Raw genomic sequence first — 7103 nt, 5'->3', positions numbered from 1 at the left:
TAAAACAACATAAATACAATTTAATAAAGCATAGGATAAAACAACATAAATACAATTTAATAAAGCATAGGTTAAAAAAACATAAATACAATTTAATAAAGCATAGGATAAAATAACATAAATACAATTTAATAAAGCATAGGATAAAACAACATATATACAATTTAATAAAGCATAGGATAAAACAACATAAATACAATTTAATAAAGCATAGGATAAAACAACATAAATAAAATTTAATAAAGCATAGGATAAAACAACATAAATACAATTTAATAAAGCATAGGATAAAACAACATAAATACAATTTAATAAAGCATAGGATAAAACAACATAAATACAATTTATTAAAGCATAGGATAAAACAACATAAATACAATTTAATAAAGCATAGGATAAAACAACATAAATACAATTTAATAAAGCATAGGTTAAAACAACATAATTACAATTTAATAAAGCATAGGTTAAAACAACATAAATACAATTTAATAAAGCATAGGATAAAACAACATAAATACAATTTAATAAAGCATATGTTAAAACAACATAAATACAATTTCATAAAGCATAAGATAAAACAACATGAATATAATTTTGTAAAGCATAAGATAAAACAACATGAATACAATTTAATAAAACATAGGTTAAAACAACATAAATACAATTTAATAAAGCATAGGATAAAACAACATAAATACAATTTAATAAAGCATAGGATAAAACAACATAAATACAATTTATAAAGCATAGGATAAAACAACATAAATACAATTTAATAAAGCATAGGATAAAACAACATTAATACAATTTAATAAAGCATAGGATAAAACAACATAAATGCAATTTAATAAAGCATAGGGTTAAACAACATTAATACTATTTAATAAAGCATATGATTAAACCACATAAATACAATTTAATAAAGCATATGATAAAACCACATAAATATAATTTAATAAAGCATAGGATAAAACCACAGAAATACAATTTAATAAAGCATAGGATAAAACCACATAAATACTATTTAATAAAGCATAGGACAAAACAACATAAATACAATTTAATAAAGCATAGGATAAAACAACATAAATACAATTTAATAAAGCATAGGATAAACAACATAAATACAATTTAATAAAGCATAGGACAAAACAACATAAATACAATTTAACAAAGCATATGTTAAAACAACATAAATACAATTTAATAAAGCATAAGATAAAACAACATGAATACAATTTAGTAAAGCATAAGATAAAACAACATGAATACCATGTAATAAAGCGGAGGTTAAAACAACATAAATACAAGTTAATAAAGCATAGGATAAAACAACATAAATACAATTTAATAAAGCATAGGATAAAACAACATAAATACAATTTAATAAAGTTTAGGATAAAACAACATAAATACAATTTAATAAAGCATAGGACAAAACAACATAAATACAATTTAATAAAGCATAGGATGAAACAACATAAATTCAATTTAATAAAGCATAGGATAAAACAACATAAATACAATTTAATAAAGCATAGGATAAAACAACATAAATACAATTTATTAAAGCATAGGATAAAACAACATAAATACAATTTAATAAAGCATAGGATAAAACAACATAAATACAATTTAATAAAGCATAGGTTAAAACAACATAATTACAATTTAATAAAGCATAGGTTAAAACAACATAAATACAATTTAATAAAGCATAGGATAAAACAACATAAATACAATTTAATAAAGCATATGTTAAAACAACATAAATACAATTTCATAAAGCATAAGATAAAACAACATGAATATAATTTTGTAAAGCATAAGATAAAACAACATGAATACAATTTAATAAAACATAGGTTAAAACAACATAAATACAATTTAATAAAGCATAGGATAAAACAACAAAAATACAATTTAATAAAGCATAGGATAAAACAACATAAATACAATTTATAAAGCATAGGATAAAACAACATAAATACAATTTAATAAAGCATAGGATAAAACAACATTAATACAATTTAATAAAGCATAGGATAAAACAACATAAATACAATTTAATAAAGCATAGGGTTAAACAACATTAATACTATTTAATAAAGCATATGATTAAACCACATAAATACAATTTAATAAAGCATAGGATAAAACAACATAAATACAATTTAATAAAGCATAGGATAAAAGAACATGAATACAATTTAATAAAGCATAGGTTAAAACAACATAAATACAATTTAATAAAGCATAGTTTAAAACAACATAAATACAGTTTAATAAAAGCATAGGATAAAACAACATAAATACAATTTAATAAAGCATAGGATAAACAACATAAATACAATTTAATAAAGCATAGGACAAAACAACATAAATACAATTTAATAAAGCATATGTTTAAACAACATAAATACAATTTAATAAAGCATAAGATAAAACAACATGAATACAATTTAGTAAAGCATAAGATAAAACAACATGAATACCATTAAATAAAGCGTAGGTTAAAACAACATAAATACAAGTTAATAAAGCATAGGATAAAACAACATAAATACAATTTAATAAAGCATAGGATAAAACAACATAAATACAATTTAATAAAGCTTAGGATAAAACAACATAAATACAGTTTAATAAAGCATAGGAAAAAACAACATAAATACAATTTAATAAAGCATAGGACAAAACAACATAAATACAGTTTAATGAAGCATAGGATAAAACAACATAAATAATATGTAATAAAGCATAGGATAAAACAACATCAATACAATTTAATAAAGCATAGGATAAAACTACATAAATACAATTTAATAAAGCATAGGTTAAAACAACATAAATACAATTTAATAAAGCATAGGATAAAACAACATAAATACAATTTAATAAAGCATAGGTTAAAAAAACATAAATACAATTTAATAAAGCATAGGATAAAATAACATAAATACAATTTAATAAAGCATAGGATAAAACAACATATATACAATTTAATAAAGCATAGGATAAAACAACATAAATACAATTTAATAAAGCATAGGATAAAACAACATAAATAAAATTTAATAAAGCATAGGATAAAACAACATAAATACAATTTAATAAAGCATAGGATAAAAAAACATAAATACAATTTAATAAAGCATAGGATAAAACAACATAAATACAATTTATTAATGCATAGGATAAAACAACATAAATACAATTTAATAAAGCATAGGATAAAACAACATAAATACAATTTAATAAAGCATAGGTTAAAACAACATAATTACAATTTAATAAAGCATAGGTTAAAACAACATAAATACAATTTAATAAAGCATAGGATAAAACAACATAAATACAATTTAATAAAGCATATGTTAAAACAACATAAATACAATTTCATAAAGCATAAGATAAAACAACATGAATATAATTTTGTAAAGCATAAGATAAAACAACATGAATACAATTTAATAAAACATAGGTTAAAACAACATAAATACAATTTAATAAAGCATAGGATAAAACAACATAAATACAATTTAATAAAGCATAGGATAAAACAACATAAATACAATTTATAAAGCATAGGATAAAACAACATAAATACAATTTAATAAAGCATAGGATAAAACAACATTAATACAATTTAATAAAGCATAGGATAAAACAACATAAATACAATTTAATAAAGCATAGGGTTAAACAACATTAATACTATTTAATAAAGCATATGATTAAACCACATAAATACAATTTAATAAAGCATATGATAAAACCACATAAATATAATTTAATAAAGCATAGGATAAAACCACAGAAATACAATTTAATAAAGCATAGGATAAAACCACATAAATACAATTTAATAAAGCATAGGACAAAACAACATAAATACAATTTAATAAAGCATAGGATAAAACAACATAAATACAATTTAATAAAGCATAGGATAAACAACATAAATACAATTTAATAAAGCATAGGACAAAACAACATAAATACAATTTAATAAAGCATATGTTAAAACAACATAAATACAATTTAATAAAGCATAAGATAAAACAACATGAATACAATTTAGTAAAGCATAAGATAAAACAACATGAATACCATGTAATAAAGCGGAGGTTAAAACAACATAAATACAAGTTAATAAAGCATAGGATAAAACAACATAAATACAATTTAATAAAGCATAGGATAAAACAACATAAATACAATTTAATAAAGTTTAGGATAAAACAACATAAATACAATTTAATAAAGCATAGGACAAAACAACATAAATACTATTTAATAAAGCATATGTTAAAGCAACATATATACAATTTAATAAAGCATAGGATAAAACAACATAAATTCAATTTAATAAAGCATAGGATAAAACAACATAAATACAATTTAGTAAAGCATAGGTCAAAACAACATAAATACAATTTAATAAAGCATAGGATAAAACAACATAAATACAATTTAATAAAGCATAGGATAAAAGAACATGAATACAATTTAATAAAGCATAGGTTAAAACAACATAAATACAATTTAATAAAGCATAGTTTAAAACAACATAAATACAGTTTAATAAAAGCATAGGATAAAACAACATAAATACAATTTAATAAAGCATAGGATAAAACAACATAAATAAAATTTAATAAAGCATAGGATAAAACAACATAAATACAATTTAGTAAAGCATAGGTCAAAACAACATAAATACAATTTAATAAAGCATAGGATAAAACAACATAAATAAAATTTAATAAAGCATAGGATAAAACAACATGAATACAATTTAATAAAGCATAGGTTAAAACAACATAAATACAATTTAATAAAGCATAGTTTAAAACAACATAAATACAGTTTAATAAAAGCATAGGATAAAACAACATAAATACAATTTAATAAAGCATAGGATAAAACAACATAAATACAATTTAATAAAGCATAGGATAAAACAACATAAATACATTTTAATAAAGCATAGGTTAAAACAACATAAATACAATTTAATAAAGCATAGGATAAAACAACATAAATACAATTTAATAAAGCTTAGGATAAAACAACATAAATACAGTTTAATGAAGCATAGGATAAAACAACATAAATACAATTTAATAAAGCATAGGACAAAACAACATAAATACAATTTATTAAAGCATAGGATGAAACAACATAAATACTATGTAATAAAGCATAGGATAAAACAACATCAATACAATTTAATAAAGCATAGGATAAAACAACATAAATACAATTTAATAAAGCATACGATAAAACAACATAAATACAATTTAGTAAAGCATAGGTTAAAACAACATAAATACAATTTAATAAAGCATAGGCTAAAACAACATAAATACTATTTAATAAAGCATATGTTAAAGCAACATATATACAATTTAATAAAGCATAGGATAAAACAACATAAATTCAATTTAATAAAGCATAGGATAAAACAACATAAATACAATTTAGTAAAGCATAGGTCAAAACAACATAAATACAATTTAATAAAGCATAGGATAAAACAACATAAATACAATTTAATAAAGCATAGGATAAAAGAACATGAATACAATTTAATAAAGCATAGGTTAAAACAACATAAATACAATTTAATAAAGCATAGTTTAAAACAACATAAATACAGTTTAATAAAAGCATAGGATAAAACAACATAAATACAATTTAATAAAGCATAGGATAAAACAACATAAATACAATTTAATAAAGCATAGGCTAAAACAACATAAATACTATTTAATAAAGCATATGTTAAAGCAACATATATACAATTTAATAAAGCATAGGATAAAACAACATAAATTCAATTTAATAAAGCATAGGATAAAACAACATAAATACAATTTAGTAAAGCATAGGTCAAAACAACATAAATACAATTTAATAAAGCATAGGATAAAACAACATAAATACAATTTAATAAAGCATAGGATAAAAGAACATGAATACAATTTAATAAAGCATAGGTTAAAACAACATAAATACAATTTAATAAAGCATAGTTTAAAACAACATAAATACAGTTTAATAAAAGCATAGGATAAAACAACATAAATACAATTTAATAAAGCATAGGATAAAACAACATAAATACAATTTAATAAAGCATAGGATAAAACAACATAAATACAATTTAATAAAGCATAGGATAAAAAAACATAAATACATTTTAATAAAGCATATGTTAAAACAACATAAATTCAATTTAATAAAGCATAGGACAAAACAACATAAATACAATTTAATAAAGCATAGGTTAAAACAACATAAATACAATTTAATAAAGCATAGGGTAAAACCAAAGAAATACAATTTAATAAAACAAAGGATAAAATCACATAAATACAATTTAATAAAGCATAGGACAAAACAACATAAATACAATTTAATAAAGCATAGGATAAAACAACATAAATACAATTCAATAAAGCATAGGATAAACAACATAAATACAATTTAATAAAGCATAGGACAAAACAACATAAATACAATTTAATAAAGCATATGTTTAAACAACATAAATACAATTTAATAAAGCATAAGATAAAACAACATGAATAGAATTTAGTAAAGCATAAGATAAAACAACATGAATACCATTAAATAAAGCGTAGGTTAAAACAACATAAATACAAGTTAATAAAGCATAGGATAAAACAACATAAATACAATTTAATAAAGCATAGGATAAAACAACATAAATACAATTTAATAAAGCTTAGGATAAAACAACATAAATACAGTTTAATGAAGCATAGGATAAAACAACATAAATACAATTTAATAAAGCATAGGAGAAAACAACATAAATACAATTTAGTAAAGCATAGGTCAAAACAACATAAATACAATTTAATAAAGCATAGGCTAAAACAACATAAATACAATTTAATAAAGCATAGGATAAAACAACATAAATACAATTTAATAAAGCATAGGTTAAAACAACATAAATACAATTTAATAAAGCATAGGTTAAAACAACATAAATACAATTTAATAAATCATAGGATAAAACAACATAAATACAATTTAATAAAGCATAGGATAAAATAACATAA

The sequence above is a fragment of the Phyllobates terribilis genome, unplaced genomic scaffold (assembly GCF_046119375.1).
Source record: "Phyllobates terribilis strain yellow unplaced genomic scaffold, ASM4611937v1 Scaffold_83__1_contigs__length_6671269, whole genome shotgun sequence".
Taxonomy (NCBI): Eukaryota; Metazoa; Chordata; class Amphibia; order Anura; family Dendrobatidae; genus Phyllobates; species Phyllobates terribilis.
The sequence above is the reverse complement of the archived record's forward strand: the minus strand, read 5'-3'. Positions refer to the sequence as shown.